Source organism: Callorhinus ursinus, unplaced genomic scaffold, assembly GCF_003265705.2.
Source record: "Callorhinus ursinus isolate GAN/ISIS: 27379988/994484 unplaced genomic scaffold, GSC_fseal_2.0 scaffold12, whole genome shotgun sequence".
NCBI lineage: Eukaryota > Metazoa > Chordata > Mammalia > Carnivora > Otariidae > Callorhinus > Callorhinus ursinus.
In genome coordinates, this window is record NW_027397074.1 from 36,660,770 (window position 1) to 36,680,762 (window position 19,993).

General features: G+C 38.5%; 1 protein-coding gene across 1 annotated transcript in view; it reads right to left on the minus strand.

Moving 5' to 3' along the window:
• Positions 1 to 329: 329 nt before the first annotated feature.
• MACC1 (MET transcriptional regulator MACC1) overlaps positions 330 to 19,993 on the minus strand; it is a 226,412-nt gene continuing 206,748 nt past the window's right edge. The window contains exon 7 of the mRNA XM_025873356.2: positions 330 to 402. The gene's annotated coding sequence lies outside the window, so the exon portion shown is untranslated. The remainder of the gene's footprint in view (positions 403 to 19,993) is intronic.

Sequence of the window (19,993 nt, forward strand, 5' to 3'; positions counted from 1 at the left end):
TAGCTTTGTGCAGGGTATGGCTGTCCTAAGAAAAACTTTGTGGGAACTGATAAGCTCCTTAGAAGATGACACTTTCAAAATACTTTCTTTTTCTTGAGAAAAAAAAGATAGAAAAATAAAACATTTCCAGTTACTAGGTACTTCACTTCTATTTTTACTGGCATAATAGAAGGATCATGAGAAAGTGTCATTGATGAGAGAAACAGATAATGGCTTTCTATATACCGACATTATATTCTGAGATTCAAACAACCCTGAGGCTTAAATTGCAGTACCTGGGCTCACAAAATGAAAATACATCTGTCTCTAATAACTTCACAGCAGTGTGTATCGGTGAGAAAATCTTCTCATAGAGTCTCTCTGAGGAAGGCCAGGAGTGGGATGAGCATCTTTACTTGAAATCTGCTGAAATTGAGAACAAGGAAATTTAAATAACATGACTAAAATTGCTTTGCCTATGATGGGGCTGAAATCAGAATGTAGATCTCTGGATTCAAGGTTGAACTACCCCCACTGGGCCTGGGAGGAATCCAAGTACAGTGACAGAAAATAGCTCTTGCCAGCCTCACGGTATCTCTGACTGCCGGGTGTACAAGGAACCCAGCCCCCTTCACTGTGCTTCCCTGAGAGGGAGCAGGACTTCAACGGTACGATCTCTGCTTTTCCTTGGATAATTTCCATCCCTATAGAATGAATAAACGGCAGTGACCTATAAGGACCCTATTGGTGTGGTGCCAGGGTTGAAGATGAGAACACGGAGTTAACTTGTCTAGATGGAAGTGATCTCCATCTCCTCCTCCCTCTGTCCCTTCTTAATGACATGGATTTAAAATAAAATAGTAATGAATTAGTGTTATGCTTGGAAGTTTACATACATCAATTTCTGTTATATAATCTTCAAAACATTCCTATGTGGCAGGTATTGCCATTTCTAATTCTATATATGAATAAATGGATTCAGAGAAGCTAATAACTTGCTCATGATCATCCAGCCACTGAAGAGTGAAGAAAGTAAGAGTAACAGTCTTAATAGAGATCTTAAATTTGCATCTTTTATTTCCCTTTATTTTTGCAATAGGGAAGGGTGAAGAGGTGAATACTAGAAGCAATTGTGGTTTACAGCAATGTGGGAACTTTAAACAAAACGTGATAACTCAGTGTGTCTTCAATGCTAAAGGGAAATTGTGCTTAGTATCAAGCCAAGGTGGGTGTCACCGTTACAAAAGAAGTGTAGAAAAAGTCATCCATACCAGCCCAGACAGACAATAGATCATCCCAGTATGCATATATGTGGAAAGATCCTCAAAACCAATTGCTCCAATGGCTTCCAAGTGTAGGAGTGTTATCTAAAACTTGCTGAGTAATTACTTCATTTTTGACACTTGGCACTTCCTAGTTGCATGGCATGCTTCTTAAATGATGAAAATAAAGATTTCAAAGAAGAGAAAACTTGTGAGAACATGTGAGAGAAAAGGGTTGTGGACCCATCTAGGTAAATACCGAAGGCTTCAACAGAGGCAGAGAAAAGAGACCCTCCACAATGTCAATGAAGCAACTGGCATAAATCAAATAGGCAGATCTTCAGTGAACACCTACAAATAAATGAATATTTACATCACAGAGGCACCGTATTCAGGAACTACACTGTTAGCTATACCTGTTAGGATTAAATACTGAATTAATATCTACCATTTTTACAGGGAAAAATCTGTTGAATATAGCTGGGTTAATTAAGTATTGGAAGATTTTACCATTTCTATCCCCTATTTTCAAAATTTGTACATATCTGCTCATCCTGGCCCTTGTTACACATTACATTTTTTTCTAGTATTTGCTTTCTCTAAATAGTAACAGCTACTATATTTTAAGCTCTGGGCATTTTGCTGAATAGTTTTAGGCAATTTCTCATTAATCATCACACTAGCAAGTTATTATACTCATTTTACAGGCAAGACTGAATCTCACAAAGGGTTAAGTAAATTGCTCAATATAACATGGGGGTAAAAAGCAGATCTAGGGTTTCAATCCAGAGTTAAAATCCTTGAAGGTGAGCCAGTATCTTTTGTGTATCTTCCATATCAGCGGTACCTACATTAGTATGTGCACAGGAATCATATGAAAAACTTGAGAACAGTTTCCCACTTCCTTCCCTCTGGAAATTCTGATTCAGTTGGTTTAGGATGGAACATCAGTCTACGTTTTTCACAAATCCTTTGGTGTGATTCTTACACAGCCAGTTGAAAGATGTGTTATTTAGGGTCACCATATCAATGTCTTCCATATAAAGGGAATAAATATACATATTTTACATTTTGAAGTAAATACCAGATATTGACATGATGCTTCTTTGTGTCTGATAAGATTTAAAGATTCTTTTGATCGTGGGACATGACACACTGCCAAAGGATAGATGAAAGGCAGAACTCTTGGTTGCTTTTAGCTCCAGAAGAGAGACAGGGCCACACAGGGGAATGTACAGAAAAGAATAGCTGTGGGAGCAGTTTATAGATGGCAGGTGGGGTGGGTTGCTAGGTTTCCAGCGTTCCCTATTATGAATTGGCTAATTTGAATAATTGTGCCTAGGAGCCGTACCTAGTTGCATGGTAGCTGGCCACGGGATGATTAAGAAGAATGCACAGGGGGCACCTGCGTGGCTCAGTCAGTTAAGCATCTGCCTTCGGCTCAGGTCATGATCTCAGGGTCCTGGGACTAAGTCCTGCATCAGGCTCCCTGCTCAGCGCAGAGGCTGCTTCTCCTTCTCCCTCTACCCACCACCCCCCATGCTCACTCTCTCTCAAATAAATAAAATCTTAAAACAAAAAAAAAAAAAAAAAAGAAAGAAAGAAAGAAAGAAAGAGGGAAAGAAAGCACAATAACCCGGAGTGTGAAAGCCAGATAAGAGAAGTGGTTAGGGGTGGAGATTTAATTGAGTGCTCCAAAAGGGGAACAAACTGGCCTCTAGCTAAGGCCTCAAAAACCGGGTCAAGACAGCACAATTAAAAAACAAACAAAACACAAAACAACAACAAAAACCATACTATACTTTGTGCCTTAGGATTATTTAAGATTGGTTCAGACTTCCAATTCACAATTTATAGCTAGTGAAATCCTCACCAATATGCCTCTGGTTTCTAAATATAAGGCAGTGAAGTAGGTGAGTGATGCCTTCTGGCCATTTCTGGCTCCAGCTTCTAACAACATTGAATTCTTACTCTCCATGCTAGGTTTTGAAATTTATCATCTGTCCTGGAGTTAACCTCAGCACTTTGCCTTGCCTTGCAAATTAAACAAAACAAAACAAAACAAAATCATAAATGCATTCAGACACACAGACACACAGATAAAAGCACTTACGGAAGGCATTGTGTGCATAGCACACTTTGATGAAGGCTTGGGGTTTAAATTAAAAGAAGTTTAGGGGTGCCTGGGTGGCTCAGTCAGTTAAGCATCTGCCTTCCACTCAGATCTTGATCCCGGGGTTCTGGGATAGAGCCCTGGGACAGGTCAGGCTCCCTGCTCAGAAGGGAGTCTGCTTCTCTCTCCCTCTGCCTCCTCCCCCATCTGTGTGTGCTCCCATGCTCTCTCTCACACACAAATAAATAAATAAATCTTTAAGAAAAAGAAACAAATAAAAGAAGTTTAAATTGCTGCATTAATAACAATTTTCTGATAGTCAATAGACATTGCTGCTTCCAAACTTTTTGCGCAATCTCAAAGGTTGCCCGGGCATTGGCTCTTTTTCCTTTAACTTTCTCCTCCCTTCTAAGGCAGAGGGGCGTAGTAAGCTCTTTTGTTTCCTGGTCTTCCTTCTAATCCTCTTCTCATGGTCTCATAATCCACTCTGTGTAATTTATCCGGGTATTTTCCTAAAGAGGGTATGTTTCTACCCGTGCCAGCTATTAACATTAATACTTATTTTCACTCTGCTATTGAAGACATTTGCCTTCTCATGGGAAATCCTCATTTCACTCAAAGATGTCATGTAAGGTCTTTACTTAAATTATCTCCCTACGTATGTTTTGATAATACTGTTTTCTGTAATAATTATAAAGTAATTATTCTGATTTCTACTCAGTAGCCTTTGGGAATAAAATAGACTGGCTAGAGTGTGACTATTGTCTTACCCACTTTCACCAGTAAATTCCTTGCATGCTGGAGACCATAATGGCTTAAAATAGATTTCACTGAGTTCTGTTTCACAGTGCAGGGCCAGAAGTAAATAACGACTTGAAAAAAATAACATTATGTGATAAGAAGTTCTAATTAGTATAAAATAATTGATAAAGTGGGGTTGGGGGGCAAAAAGTAAGCAACATACAGCGTTGTTTCATTTTGCTAGAGCGGGGTAAAAAATAGAATCCCTTCCTTAAACCTCTCTTCTGAGCCTCACAATTTTGGAATGTGCCGGAGCTCAGTTCTCACCTCACTCTACTCCATACTGATGCTGATGCTGTTCAAAGAAGTCTCAGCCTCACTGCTCCCCTGAACCCTGCCGCTCCATGGTTCTTCTTGGGCTCCTGATAAGCACTTCGAGAAAACATGGCCAAGCAGAATTCCTGATTTTCCCTTCCAGTTTCCCAATCTTCCTCAAATTAATGTGTTACTACCATTCACTAGGTGGATCCAATTCCTTGCTTTTGCTTGCGTTCTTCCAACCCATCAGCAAATCATATTGGCTCTGCCTTTTGTGAAAGAATCTAAAGAACCTGCTAAAGAATGCATGGAGGCACTGTAAGCAGCATAAAGAAAGGTGGTGGGAGGGAGAGAGTACTGAGTTAGAGACCAAAATTACTGTGGTTTTATGTAGGCTGCTCTGTCGTAATATAAACTGGAACTCAGTCTCTTTTTCCAGGGGAGGGGAATTAAATTCCCAGAGGGGAATTAAACTACAATTTTTTTTAAATTTTTATTGTTATGTTAATCACCATACATTACATCATTACTTTTTGATGTAGTGTTCCATGATTCATTGTTTGTGTATAACACCCAGTGCTCCATGCAGAGCGTGCCCTCTTTAAGTTTTAAAACTAAATAGCTCTTGGGGCACCTGGGTGGCTCAGTTTGTTAAGCATCCAACTCTTGATTTCAGCTCAGGTCATGATCTCAGGGTATGAGATTAAGCCCCATGTTCGGTCCGTGCTGGGCATGGAGCCTGTTTAAGATTCTCTCTTTCCCACTCCACCCCACCTCTCTCTCTCTCTCTCTCTAAAAACAAACAAATAAAAAACCCCATAAATAAATAAAAATAGGGGCGCCTGGGTGGCTCAGTTGGTTAAGCGACTGCCTTCGGCTCAGGTCATGATCCTGGAGTCCCAGGATGGAGTCCCAGGATAAAGTCCCACATCGGGCTCCCTGCTCAGCGGGGAGTCTGCTTCTCCCTCTGACCCTCTTCCCTCTCGTGCTCTCTATCTCTCATTCTCTCTCTCTCAAATAAATAAAATCTTTAAAAAATAAATAAATAAATAAATAAATAAATAAATAAAAATAAAACTTGAACAAAATTCAGTTCCAAGGTATGTTTCCTTGGGTTCTCACTATTTTCTTTTCATCTTTTTTGGTAGGGACTTTAGGAATTCCCAGATTGTCACAAATTCCTGCTGTCTTTCATCCAGCCCACTTAACTCATTAATATTTCTTACCCTAGTCCTTAAGGGTATTTGATTTTGTGAACTCTGAGCTAGAAATCACAGTGTTGCATCCCTTTTTAAGTCAAAGCATACTGTCCATGAGGACCTACGCATGGAATAAATACTGAAAACAATTCAGTGTGTGCATGATGATTTTCAAATGTCCATCCAACCTTAAATTTATGCACAAGTCAATGCTGTTCATATCTTGCATAGCTGTTAAAGGACAAAAGCATACTGAGTGTACGTTCTGACGAATCACTTTAAGTACTTATTTTCGAACATCATTTTATCTGATTTGACTGATACATGGAAGATATATAATTTGTTTCATTGCTGTTATTTTAAAATTGACTCTATTCTAAAGAATCATGACAAGAAATGAACATTTCTTATAAACAGCCAAGAAGTCTGTGGTAGCAAAACATCCAGATGTAAAGTGGAAAATTCAGTCATGTGATAGTTTCCTCACAGAATGCCAAACATCTGGAGGTTTGGGGAGAACTTCACAATTACCTAAATATTTCATTTCTTATCTGGATGTTTATTTTCCTATAGCTGCAATCTAATTTGGCAAAATGTCAGTAAGTAAGGGGCACAGTGGGGGGAATGTTGGATTCTTTTTTTTTTTTTGAAGATTTTATTCATTCATTTGCAAGAGAGACAGAGAGAGAACAAGCAGGGGGAGAGGCAGAGGGAGAGGGAGAAGCAGACTCCCTGCTGAGCAAGGAGCCCAATGTGGGACTCGATCCCAGGACCCTGGGATCATGACCTGAGCCGAAGGCAGACGCTTAACCATCTGAGCCACCCAGGCGCCCGGGAGTGTTGGATTCTAAAGAAAAAGGTTTTTTTCCCAAAGAACTGTTTAACACATTATTTTGAATTTCCTAAATGTCCTGGTCTGATCAAAGGCATTTCTTAAGTTTGTCTGCATTTCACATAGTACATCCTAAATCATGAGCCTTTAAGTTTGCCTCTTTTTATATAGTAAGAAACATAGTGCAAAGAGAATTGAAGAGCTGTATCTCCATAATAAAGCCTTTCTCCTTGTTGAATTTCCATTAATTCATCATTAATTCAGTTACAATGGTGTATGGAGAATATGTGCATGAAAAATGCCAGGAGGAAATAAACTAAATGTAACTGTTTTTTTTTTTTTGTAGAATACTTAGGATTTGGCTATTCTTTTTAAAATTTTTTGAATTTCTGTAAAGATCAATATTATTTAAAAAATAAACCAAAACAAGTTGAGGGGCACCTCGGGGGCTCAGTCAGTTTAAGCATCTGCCTTCTGCTGAGGTCATGATCCCAGGGTTCTGGGATCAAGCCCTTCGTCGGGCTCCCTGCTCAATGGGGAGCCTGCTTCTCCCTCTCTCCTTACTCGTGTTTTTTCTCTCTCTTTCAAGTAAATAAATAAAATCTTAAAAAAAAACACAAGTTGATTTAGTCTTTCAGCTGAACACAAATATTTATAAATTTATTTTTCAGAAAAAAAAAACCCTTATCTTTTCAAGATCACATTTCAGCTTGATATCTCATCAACATGGTTCTTATGAAGAGTATCCAGGGAAGTGGGAGGAAGCAGGAGCCTGCTAAGATTTAGAAAGCATTAATTGATATTTTACGAGGTCAACAGAGTAATGCAGTTATTTTTCACTAATGAGGCAAGCATCTTCAGGAGCATCAGACTCTCAAAATACTCCACGGACAAATTACCCAGGAATTTTATACTAAAAGACCTTCTTTTTTTTTTTTCTTTAAAGGTTTTATTTATTTATTTTGACAGAGAGAGAGAGACAGACCGTGAGGGAGGGAACACAAGCAGGGGGAGTGGAAGAGGGAGAAGCAGGCTTCCCGCCCAGCAGGGAACCCGATGCGGGGCTCTGTCCCAGGACCCTGGGATCATGACCTGAGGTGAGGGAGACGCTTAATGACTGAGCCACCCAGGCGCCCCACTAAAATACCTTCTTAAGAAAACTAAAGAATTGTCATGAGTAGCTCCAGTGGCACAATCAGTTAGCATGTGGTACTTACAAATTCCATGAGACCAACCATAATTGTTTATCTCTCTCATAAAAATGAATTGTAGCTCTATGTTTTGGGGAATAAAGACACAATGAAAAATATTAGAAGCACCTGAAAAAGGCCTACCAGAAATTCAGACACCTAGACACACAAATCAAATCAAATTAACAAACATTGACAGAATTTTCTATCTTCTTTTTTCTATTCTTAAGCCCAAAGCTATTAGCCATTTATTATATAAAATACTAGCAAAATAATACCTCGTTTTAAGAAAGGTTGCATATTTCCACAATCTGGGAAGAGATGTCATTTAATAAACTGCCTAATGAGTTGCAGTTCGATGGTCCTGTGGTAGTAATAAGAGTATATCTGACAGTAAATCAATGAGAAAACACCAGGATCATCAGAACAGGCTACCTATAAATCCTAAATCTGCTAGAGGAATCAGTAAATTCACTGCATGCAGCAAATTAAGCAACTGAATAACAAAGCTATCGGAAATGTGATTATATTTGGCTTGTATATTATTCTACTCAGAATACCATAACAAAATACCAGACTGGTTGGCTAAAAGAACAGAACTTTATTTTCTCACAGTTCTGGAGGCTGGAAGTCTGAGCTCAGGGTGCCAGCATGGCTGGGTTCCGGTGAGAGCTCTCTTCCTGGCTTGCAGATGGCCACCTTCTAGCTGTGTGCTCTCGTGGCCTTTCCTGTGTATACAGTTGGAGAGAGAGAGAGAGAGAGAGCTGTCTTTCTTCCTTTCCTATAAGCCCTTCAGTCCTATTGGTTTTTTTTTATATGTTTTGTTTTGATTTATTTTTTGCACACATGCACGTGAGAGGGGGAGAGAGAGAGAGAGAACTAGTAGGGGAGGGGACGAAGGAGAAGCAGACTCCCCGCTGAGCAAGGAGCCCGACACAGGACTCAATCCCAGGACCCCGGGACCCTGACCCAAGCCAAAAGCAGATGCCCAACCGACTGAGCCACCCAGGTGCCCTTGTCAGTCTTATTGGTTTAAGGCCCTACTCTTATGACTCACTTAACCATAATTACCTCCAAAGACCCTTTCTTCAAATACAGTCACACTGGGGCTTAAGGCTTCAATATCTGAATTTCAGGAGAGAGGGCAAAATTTAGTCCATAGCAGTTTGTTTGATGTGTGGATGTGTGTGTGTGTGTGTGTGTGTGTGTGTGTGTTGGGAGTAGGAGATTTAAGAAAGTGTTTAAAGGCCTAATATTCTAGAATACTTATAGTAGGACTTTATAAAATAGATAAAAATGTTAAGATTTTACTAGATGTTTACAATACCAGTTGGTAAGGTTTGCCATCAATTAGTGGACGAATGTACTTCTATAACTCATGGTATTCGTAGTACGGTTTGAGCCATATACATGTGGTCAACAGCAAACTTAGGTCCAAAACCAAAGCATGGGTCAACATGGGTCTTTTTCTTGAAGTTTCTTTCTTTTCACAGAAATTCTCTTCGTGCCTGAACTTAAGTTTCCTAAAAACTTTTAAGAACATTGAAGACTTTTCTTTCACCATAACTTCAATGGGAAAGAATAAATGGGTAAAAATACAAATGAGTGAATTCAACAATGATTCATGGATTTCAAAGACAGAGACCTCTTCTGTAGTCTTCCTTTCAACATATATTTTTAAAATATTATAATATTGCAAATGACAGTCCTGATACTGGTAATGAGTTCTCTAAAGTTTCAGGATAAAATATGCCTTGTCAAGCAGGCAAAAATAATTTATGTTATACTGGCAATGAACAAGAAGGACTTGAAATTTAAAAATACCATTTATGGAGCACCTGGGTGGCTCAGTGGGTTAAGCCTCCAACTCTTGGTTTCAGCTCAGGTCATGATCTCAGGGTCAAGAGATCAAGTTGTGCATCAGGCTCTGTGTTTGGTGCAGAGTCTGCTTGAGATTCTCTCCCTCCCCTCCCCCTCTGCTCCTTCCCCACTCACATGCTCTCTTTCTCTAAAATAAATTAATAAATCTTAAAAAAAAAGAGTAACTGTAAAGCCACAGTAATTAAGACAATGTCATATTAGTGTAAAAATAGACAGACAATGGAATAGCATAGAAAATCCAGAAACAGATCCACATATGCATGGGCATTTGACTTTTGACAAAGAAGCCAAGGCAGTTCATTGGGAGAAAGAATTGTTTCAACAATGGCAGCAGTACAGCTTGATTCTGCCTCACCATAAAAAAAATTAATCAAAATTTTATCATAGACCCTAAACAATGCTACAGAAAAATTAAAAACATTTGCTCTTCAAAAGACATTCTTACCAAAATGAAAAGGCAAGCTATAGAGTGGGAGGAAATATTTGCAAAACTGATTTTTAACTAAGAGCTTGTATCCAAAATAGAGAAATAAATTTCAAGTGTCAATAATAAGAAAATTAGCAACCCAATTCAAAAAGGGCAAAATATTTGAGTAGATATTTCAGCAAAGAAGATGTAAAGATGGCAAATAAGCATGTGAAAAGATGCTGCTAAGAAAATGCCAATTAAAACCTCAATACAGGGCGGCCTGGGTGGCTCAGTCAGTTAAGCATCTGCCTTTGGCTCAGGTCATGATCCCAAGGTCCTGGAATCAAGCCCCAAGTCCCTGCTCAGCAGGGAGTCTACTTCTTCATCTCCCTCTGCCCCATCCCCTGCTTATGTGCTCTCTCTCTCTCAAATAAATAAATAAAATCTTAAAAAAAAAAAACACCTCAATATAATATCACCAGAAAGGCTAAAATGAAAAACTGATTATATCAAGTGTTGGTGAGGCTATGGAACAACTGGAAGTCTATTTACTACTGGGGGGGATGTAATTTGGTATATAAAAAAACAGTTTGGCAGTTTCCTAAAAAGCTAAACATATGCTGATTATATGACCCAGCCATATCACTGCTAGATATTTACAAGAGAGAAATTAAAATATATGTCTATACAAAAACTTGTACACAAATGTTCAAGGAAACTTTATTTGTATTTCCTCAAATTTGAAAACAATCAAAAGGTCCATCAACAGGTGAATAAACAAATTGTAGTGTACCCATCCAATGAAATACTACTCAGCAATAAAAAGGAACAAACCATTAATGCACAAAATAAAAGAATCTTAAAATAGTTATGCTGAGTGAAAGAAGCCAGACCCCCACCTCATAAAGAGAGGATACATATACATGATTCCATTTATATAAAATTCTAGAAGATGCAAACTGATCTAGAGTGACAGAAAGCAGACCAGTGGTTGCTTGGAGAAGAATTACAAAGGTCAGGGAGAAAATTGCGGGGATGGTGGATATATTCATTATCTTGATTGTGTTTTATACTATGTCAAAACTCATCAAAAATACACTTTAAATATGTGCATTTAAATGGATGTCAATTATATCTCAGTGACACTGTAAACAACCAAATGAAAACCTAAGTAAAGCAAACTTATGGAATTAGAAATCAGGATGGCTGTAACCCTTGGTGAGCGTGTGTAGTCACTGGAAGAGGGAGAGGCTTCTGGGCTTCCAGTAATGCTCTATGTTTCGATCTGGATGCTGATGGCACACGTGTTCACTTTCTGAAATTTAGCTGACACATATGATATGTATACTTTCTTAAATGTATGTTTTTCTTCTTTAAACATTTTATGTTAAACTAAATATATAAAGAAAGTTCTGCCTTCTCAGTGTAGACAGGACCAACATGAAATATATCAAGTAACCTTTAAAAAGACAAGATGAATTACAGATGGGGACAGAAGTAAAGAGAAATACAAAGCATAGTCCATTAATATTTAAATCATGCTTTACGGAAACAGAGAAACTTGTCTCAAACTCCTGACTTTATAGGAACTTTTATCTCATTTTATCACTAAATCTTTTTGAGAAACATAATTTTCTTTTTTATATTCCTTCCCCTAAGATTATTTCTCAAAGTAGATTTTTCAGGAGCATTTTTCAGCAGCATGTTAGGAACTACGTGATGGAAAGTGTCCCACAGGGAAAAGCATTTGGGAACGTTGTGCTATGCCAAGTTAAACTGTTTTCCTCCTTGCAGTATTTATAGGTAAGCTTTGACCATGTTAAAATGTGCCATGAATTCCATCCAAGGCATATGCAAGGCTTTGCAAAGTTATACGTCCATAGAACATCCTTTTTCAAACAGCATTCTAAAGGACTAATATTTCAAGGAAAACACACTGCAGTTCTAGAAATGCAATGCCAAATGTTGTTTACTACTATTGTTAAAATGTGTGCTGCCAAATTAGACCATCTGTGTTTGAATCCTGCCTCTGCTACTTTTTCTCTTGTGTGACCTTGAATACTGAACTTACCTCTCAAAATAAGATGATAAAAGAAACATGGTTGTTGTGGGGATAAAATGACTAACAATATGCAAAGCATTCAGAACAGTGCCTGATACACAGTAAATGTTCAAAAAGCTAACTATTCATATTATTAAGAAACATTGCCTAAGCAAGAACCACAAGGTAGAGATCATGTTCCATCATTGGTCTTGCCTGGAATTCAGGGTCCATCTTACTGCTCATCAATCAAAAATCTGGCAATAGAATTACATGAGATGTAAATGTTCTCTCCATAACAACAACAAAATGGGTAATATGTGAGGTGAAGGATGTGTTAACTAGCCTTATGGTGGCAATCATTTCTCAAAATATGTGTGTATGAGATCATCACCTTGTACATCTTAAACTCATACAATGCTGTGTGTCACTTATATCTCAATAAAGCTGGAGGAGAAACAGAACAATTACTATGTGAGGTAGTCATCACAGAGACTGAGTGACCTGATATAAATAAAGTGTCCAGTCTTAAAACTCTAAAAAACAAAAGAATTACATGAGAATTTATAATCATAGCCAGCATGCATGGTTAGATTATAAATTCCTTGAGTGCAGAGACCACATCTGACCATCATCCTCCTTTTTGAAGACTAGAGTTGAGCTTAATCAGTCTTCGCACCTAAGGAACTCTGGGATCCAACAGTCTTATCAGCATGAGGGAATCAGACACTTTTGTCTAACTGTGAAAAGGATTTTGAGCCAAGATGGCCAACTCCCTAGACCAACAAGATAAATATGTGTCAGCAAAAGATGGTAGAAGACTGCTTTTAAGAGGATCTCATTTAGGTGATATATATGGATCCCTTAACTCAGGATTCCATTCATGAGAGCTTCACATTAGAAGACAGTTGAAACCAAACAGGATGAGGGACCAGGGACGTTAAAACCATGTTAGCAAAAGTGAAGATTGGAGTCAAATGCTTCTCTGGTTATTACTTTAATGCTTGATTCTCCTGAGGTTGATGGGATAAGAGAATAAGGGTTATATATTTATCCACCGAAGTACCTAGACATACTTGCACATAGTAGGTGTTAATGAATATATTCTTTAGAGCACATAGTGTCATCAGAAAGTGTGGTGACAGTTGTAGACGTGATACTCCACTCTCCCGCTCCAGCTGCGGAAAAAGAAGAAAACTGGGAAGGAAACAAGAAATGGTAAATGCATAAAGCAGAGAGAAAGGAAGAATTTTCAATTAGGCAAAAGCAGAGTTAACTCACAAGAAACGTGCTTCATATGGCCAAGGACTGAGGCACAGGAGAGAAGAAATAGTATTCCCCCTCCAGGACTTCTGCAAAGGTTAATTTGTGTGAGGAAAGTGCTCTGAAATTAAGGGTATGAAAACCACTTCGACACAAAGTCTCAGCAAGGCTGCTGACTGCCTTGAGCAGCTGCTATTTTTAGCCTGCATTCATGCTGCTCTTGGTCAGAGTAGGGGACATCTGTGGAGAGGGGAATGAATTGCTTGTGGCAAGACCAGTTTTGATGAGTAATTACTTGTGTTATCATGTGCAGTCAGGGCCAGCTCTATTTCCTAGGGCTGAAAGCTAAGAGCCCTAGGAAGTCCCGCACAGGGTTCGTGCTGGCTGCAAGGGCTTCCAGCACTGATGGTACTTGGCAGGGCTGCCAGGATGATCAAGAACTAATGGATTTGTGTGAATCCTACTAAAGTTTAGCACCACAGCTGATGGTATACAATGCAGTTACATTTTCAAAGCACTTTATAATCATTAAATATTTTTTGTCCCAATATTCCAGGGAAGTAAAAGAAAACTTTTCCTTGTAATTCTAATGTTATCTTTTTTTTTTTAAGAGAAAAAGAGAGATAGAGAGAGAATGCGAGGAGGGGGGAGGGGCAGAAGGAGAGGGAGAGAGAGAATCTCAAGCAGACGCCCCGCTGAGCGCGGAGCCCAACGCTGGGCTGGATCCCAGGACCCTGAGATCATGACTTGAGCCAAAATCAAGAGTCGGATGCTTAAATGACTGAACCACCCAGGAGCCCCCAGTGTTATCTTTTTGACTTTATATTTCTAAACCCTAGACTTTCTACTAAGTACAAAAACTCTTGCACAAATATTAGGTTTCAAGAGTTGGAGTAACATTTTCCTGTTTTTATGTCCTTATAACTGTTTTCTGAAGCAGGTTCCAGGTTTCTTTCATTCTCTACTTTTCTAGAACCATGTACTGCCAGAGCTTGACCAGCCCTACCTATATACTATATATTTGTTGGTGAGGTGTAACTTGGGACTTTTTATTTTTCTTTCTAATCTTTTTGTAGTATGCATAATGTTGTAATGCATACCCCCATGCTATTACATTTAAGTATACCTCTGATCTTTCCTTATATACATCTCAAAGAGAAGTTATTGTGGCAAAGGTATAGACATTTTTATTTGTGATACTTGTCAAATTTCTCATTGGATCATTTCTCATTTAAATTTAATTCTATTCCCATGATATGTGATTAAAATAATTTCACTTTATTATTTGTCTTAAGCTTTACCTTTGGGGAGAGAGGTGGATACAGTGAGGCTTTAAATATTTTTTATATAGTGAATTCTATAAATCTTTTTCATAATAATTTCTTTTTGTGCTTTCATTATATTCTTTTCTAACTCTCTGCCTTGGGCTTACAAATGGGATGTTACACAACCAAAACCTAAAACGTGTACCATTGACTTGGGGACCATGCACAACAGAGACTGTCAGTGAAAGTGTGAAGTGTAATGAATAGGTTATTATTTAAGGCTAGAAAAAAGAGGATCCAAGTTATTTTGGCAGGACAATTAGTGAGTGTCATCTGCAATAACATGGAAGATAGAAAGGGTACTTAAGGAACTGATTATTTTGGCTAAGAAGTTTTCCTGTCCAGAGTATTGGAAGGGCTTCTTCTGGATGCCAATGATAAAATATTGAGGAGCAAAATACATTAAAATGAGAGGTTGGGGGTGGGGGGACTCTCCAATTTTCCAAGCAGAATTTAGAGAAAATATAAAGTATCCAGAACTCTTCTGGGTTTATACATAAACCTGTTTTTCTCCAAACAGCAAAAAAATCAAAGTAAGAAATGGCTTCAAGGCAAAGATCAAAGCAAGAGCATTGCCAGTAAAATCTGGTTTCAGAATAAAGTTCCTAATGTGTGACTAAAACTCTTGGTGAGACCTCAAAAATATGTAAGGTGCCTCACAGACCCTCTCAACTACTCAGTTAGACTTCTAAAAATCTTAAGAGTGCTGTCCCACAATACTTTGATTCTCCATGTAGGGTAGAGAGAGGCCTTTCAAAGAAATAGGTATAGGGGCCCCTGGGTGGCTCAGTCAGTTACGCGTCTGCCTTCTACTCAGGTCATGATCCCAGAGTCCTGGGATCAGGCCCTGCATTGGGACTCCCTACACAGTGGGGAGCCTGCTTCTCCCTCTCCCTCTACCTGCTGCTCCCCCTGCTTGTGGCTTCTCTGTCAAATAAATAAATAAAATACTTACAAAACAAACAAAGAATTGGGCATAACTTTTGTCTCCCAGATTTAACTCCAATGAGATTCATAGAAAACTCTGGAAGCTTACAAAGAATAACATCAGCAGAAGCACTGTGGGCCTGAACTGAAAGGGTAGAGACAGCTCAAAGTTAAAACACATCGTGGAGAACACAACCTTAGAGGGTAAGAAACAGCTACCCTACTTAGCTGCAAACATATACCATTTCTTATGGAAAAGAAAGAATGACTCAGACAGTGAAGTCTCAAGAGCATACCTAAAAGCTTTCGAGAGTCATGACCAAGTAGGAGGACTGGGCCCTCACAAAGGGCCTGACATCATGTACCCACCTGTACTTCAGAATTGTTACAGCACATTGACTGCTATCCATGTATTTATCTATAAAGATATCTAGACAGATACATACATACATAGGATCCACAATGATACCTGAAGTTATGAATATTTTCATAATAATACTATTAGCAAATCAAGTAATTAGCATAGGCAAATTAACCTTTTAACTTCACTAATTCATCTGTGAAGTGAGACAGTATTTTTGATTTAGTGATAAGCAAGCACTATTCCATCATGCACAGGCTACAGATGCTCCGCTCGACTTAATAATATGACCTGGAATCTCATTTCAGGTTAGGAAGATTAGAAAGCTACCTCCAGGTGGCCACTTGACAAAAGTGTCTAGAAATTAACATTTTACTGAGTAAAGCATGACAAATTTGCACAGGCTACTCTTCTATGCAGTAGATTACCCATAGTTTAAGAATATAAATCCTCTACTATTACCATCCTGTGACCAAGGAGCTCAATAAAACAATTTCACTTGGAGAAGTTCTTCTAATTTAAAAAAAAAAAAAGCTACTGGGGTGCCTGGGTGGCTCAGTTGGTTAAACATCTGACTCTCGATTTCGGTTCAGGTCATGATCTTAGGGTGGGGAGATAGAACCCGAGTCAGGCTCTGTGCTGAGGGTGGAGCCTGTTGAAGATTCTCTCTCTTTCCCTCTGCCTCTCTCCCTGCTCCCTCTATCTCTCAAAAAAAAAAAAAGCTACTAATTTAATTCACCATGGTCTAGACAATTTCCAACATTCCTTCTGTTCTACTATAGAATGGCAATTGATTATACTTTTCCTCTCCCTTGTCTCTGACAGATGTCACCAACTGACCATAATACTATTTTCTACCACTCCAGATATAGCCTTATGATGTTTTTCAACAAGCCATGCCAGGCAGTTTTTGCCTGCCAATCTGAGTTGTCATATGATTGACATTTATTTACCATTATTTTTTTATGATGTGTATGCTCTCTGATCTTTGTGATCCACATAAGTTAATACCCCAGAAAGGGGACAAGCTATGGCTAAACTCTGAAATCTCACCTCCACTACGGTGAGAGACAAAAAGCGTAGTTTTGGAGACCATAATCCCTGGAACAGACTGGGTGAGTTTTTATCATAATTCCACTACTTAGTAGCTGTGTGACCTTGGGCAATTACCTAGCCTCTTTGTACCTCAGATTCCTCATCTCTAAATTAGAGATAATAACATTGCCTCATTGAGTAATTATATTTGCTGAGAAAATATGTGGTGAAGATTTAGAAAATATGTGTAAAGTACTTAAAATAATGACTGGTACCAAGTCATGCACCAATATGTTAGCTGTTATTATGTCATCATTATTTTCATTATTGTTATCATTATTAATCCTAGCCCCATAAGTTTGGCAAATTACCTTATTCTATGTGTGTGGGTTGGATGAGATTTGTGCAGCACACATGTGAACATTTAACTAATTACACATATGCAATTTAATACTTCACATGCTAGCATTTTTAATTTTTATTGAAATAGAATGCTTAGAAAAATCTAAAATATACTACATTTTTGCTACCTTGTGAACAGGATATGCCAAACATTATTTCAACTTTTTTTTTAATATCAAAGTCAACAATTAGTGTGCTATAATTGTAAAATGTTTTAGTGAATATTTAGCTTGCCTTTTCACTAAATGACCCACAGGACATAGCAGCATTTCATTTTCTCTGTGCTTTGGGTGTTGACTCAGCGAGTCTCTCAAGTTCAAGGGCTGGCAAGGTGTGTAGAACTATTATTTCAGTTCTATTATAGCTATTTTTTCTTATCTCCTTCTTCTTACCCCTTTCTTCTCAGTGTCACTGGTTCTCTCCCTGTTTTTAATCACCCCTGCCTCTAATTTTTCTCTCTACTTAACTGTTCTCAACTCTTGCTCTACTCTCTTACATTTCTTGACGCTCACTAGAATGAAGCTCAGCATTGCTCCTTCCCTTTAGGTGAGACTTGCAAATCAGACGATGGGAATTACTGTAGCTCACTTACTTTCCACCTTCCTCACAGACGGATGAATCTTTACTTGTGCACCTCTTGATTCATTTCAAGTTGTTGATTTTGCCCAAAATTCCATCTCCCAGCAAATTAGCCATGTTATTTATAATATGTAATGTACGCTATAACTGAAGAATAAACTTAGATTAAGGTTAAAAAAAATACAGTTCTGTTCACCACAAAGAAAAACTTATGATAGGAATTTCTACTTTGGATTCTATTCAAAAGTGTTTAATATGGAGATGCCAAAGTAAGCCCCTCTCTCAAGAGCAGTATAAGTACTATTAGGAGAAGCACACACCTTATTCCACTGTTGTAGTACAGTAATTCTCAAAGTGTGGTCCTAGGGTACTATAGAATTATTCTTACACTGTTGGTGGGGATGCAAGTTGGTACAGCCACTTTGGAAAACAGTGTGGAGGTGCCTCAAAAAATTAAAAATAGAGCTGCCCTATGACCCAGCAATTGCACTCCTGGGTATTTACCCCTAAGACACAGATGGAGTGAGAAGAAGGGCCGTATGTTCATAGCAGCAATGTCCACAATAGCCAAACTGTGGAAAGAGCCGAGATGCCCTTCAACAGACGAATGGATAAAGAAGATGTGGTCCATATATACAATGGGATATTACTCAGCCATCAGAAAGGATGAACACCCAACTTTTACATCAACATGGATGGGACTGGAGGAGATTATGCTAAGTGAAATAAGTCAAGCCGAGAAAGTCAATTATCATATGGTTTCACTTATTTGTGGAACATAAGGAATAGCAGGGAGGACATTAGGAGAAGGAAGGGAAAAATGAAGCGGGGGAATCGGAGGGAGAGATGAACCACGAGAGACTACAGCCTCTGAGAAACACGCTGAGGGTTCTGGAGGGGAGGGGGTGGGGGGATGGGTTAGCCTGGTGATGGGTGACATAACAAAATAAAATAAAATTAAAAAAAAAGAAATGTAAATTATCAGGACCCACCCCAACTTTCAAAAATTCTGGGGGTGAGGCCCAGTCATCTCTGTTTTGACAAGCTTTTCAGAAGACCTTGATCCACACTTAAGTTTAAGAATTTTTATTCTGATGTATGAGCAAATTTATCAGTTAAGGTCCCACTTGTATCTTGCCATTAAGTTTAATTATTTTCTTGTCCGAACTATGATTTATTATAGGCTCTAACACTTATCATCTCTAAGAACACAAGTTTTGTGGGTGTTTTTTTTTTCCCAGCCTTCTTCTCCAAGATCCAGATTCACCTGATAATGTCACATAGTAGGGGCTGTCATCAAGACACTGGGGCTCATAATAATGAATTTTTCTAGCTCTTAATAAAACTAGAGCAAACAGTTGAGAGATACCAATAAAAGGAATAAAAATGGAGTTCTGAATAAATAATGTACTGATGAGCCTTCCAGTTAGAATTACTTTTCTTTATATGTGGTCCAGAAAAGTCATTTGGGATGACATGATTAACTTTTTATCTGCTGTTTGCATAGTTGGGTAGATGAAGCAGAGATGTCATTGCAGCAACAGCCTGTCACCTACACAGGGCTTCTTCACCAGCTGTGCCCCCTTCGTGGAGCATCCAAGTTCTAATTCCCAGCACTGCAGCATAAGGAGTAGGAATCTGTCTGTATTCCTTGGGTTTATTAGTTTCTGGACGATTGGTTCACTGTTCATGAGAACTCACATTATTAGTTGATAATAGAAGAGATTTCTGTGTTCAGTCACTACAATATTCAAATCTGCCCTATATAGCGCACCCTCTGGCAGATCTTTTAGAAACTAAAATAGCAATCAAAAAACCCCCTTGTCCTATTCCTTAGGTAGACTGATGCTTAAGAGACTTCTGTTCATTGCTAACTCATCAGATATGTGTTGATTTTACTTATTTACCTCTCAGAGGCACATATGCATCCAAAATCCTTAGGATGTCTCACTTTAAAATAATAGTGTATGCTGTAAAATAAGTGTATGCTAGCTTGTAAAATCTCAATGACCACATTATCAATGACAGTGTGGGATGAAAATGCCCTATTTCTTACTCTTCAAAATAAGTCTGGGTCAGGAATAGTTCTGATTATTCAGAACTAATGAATTTTTTTAACAAACTTACTTTGTCAAA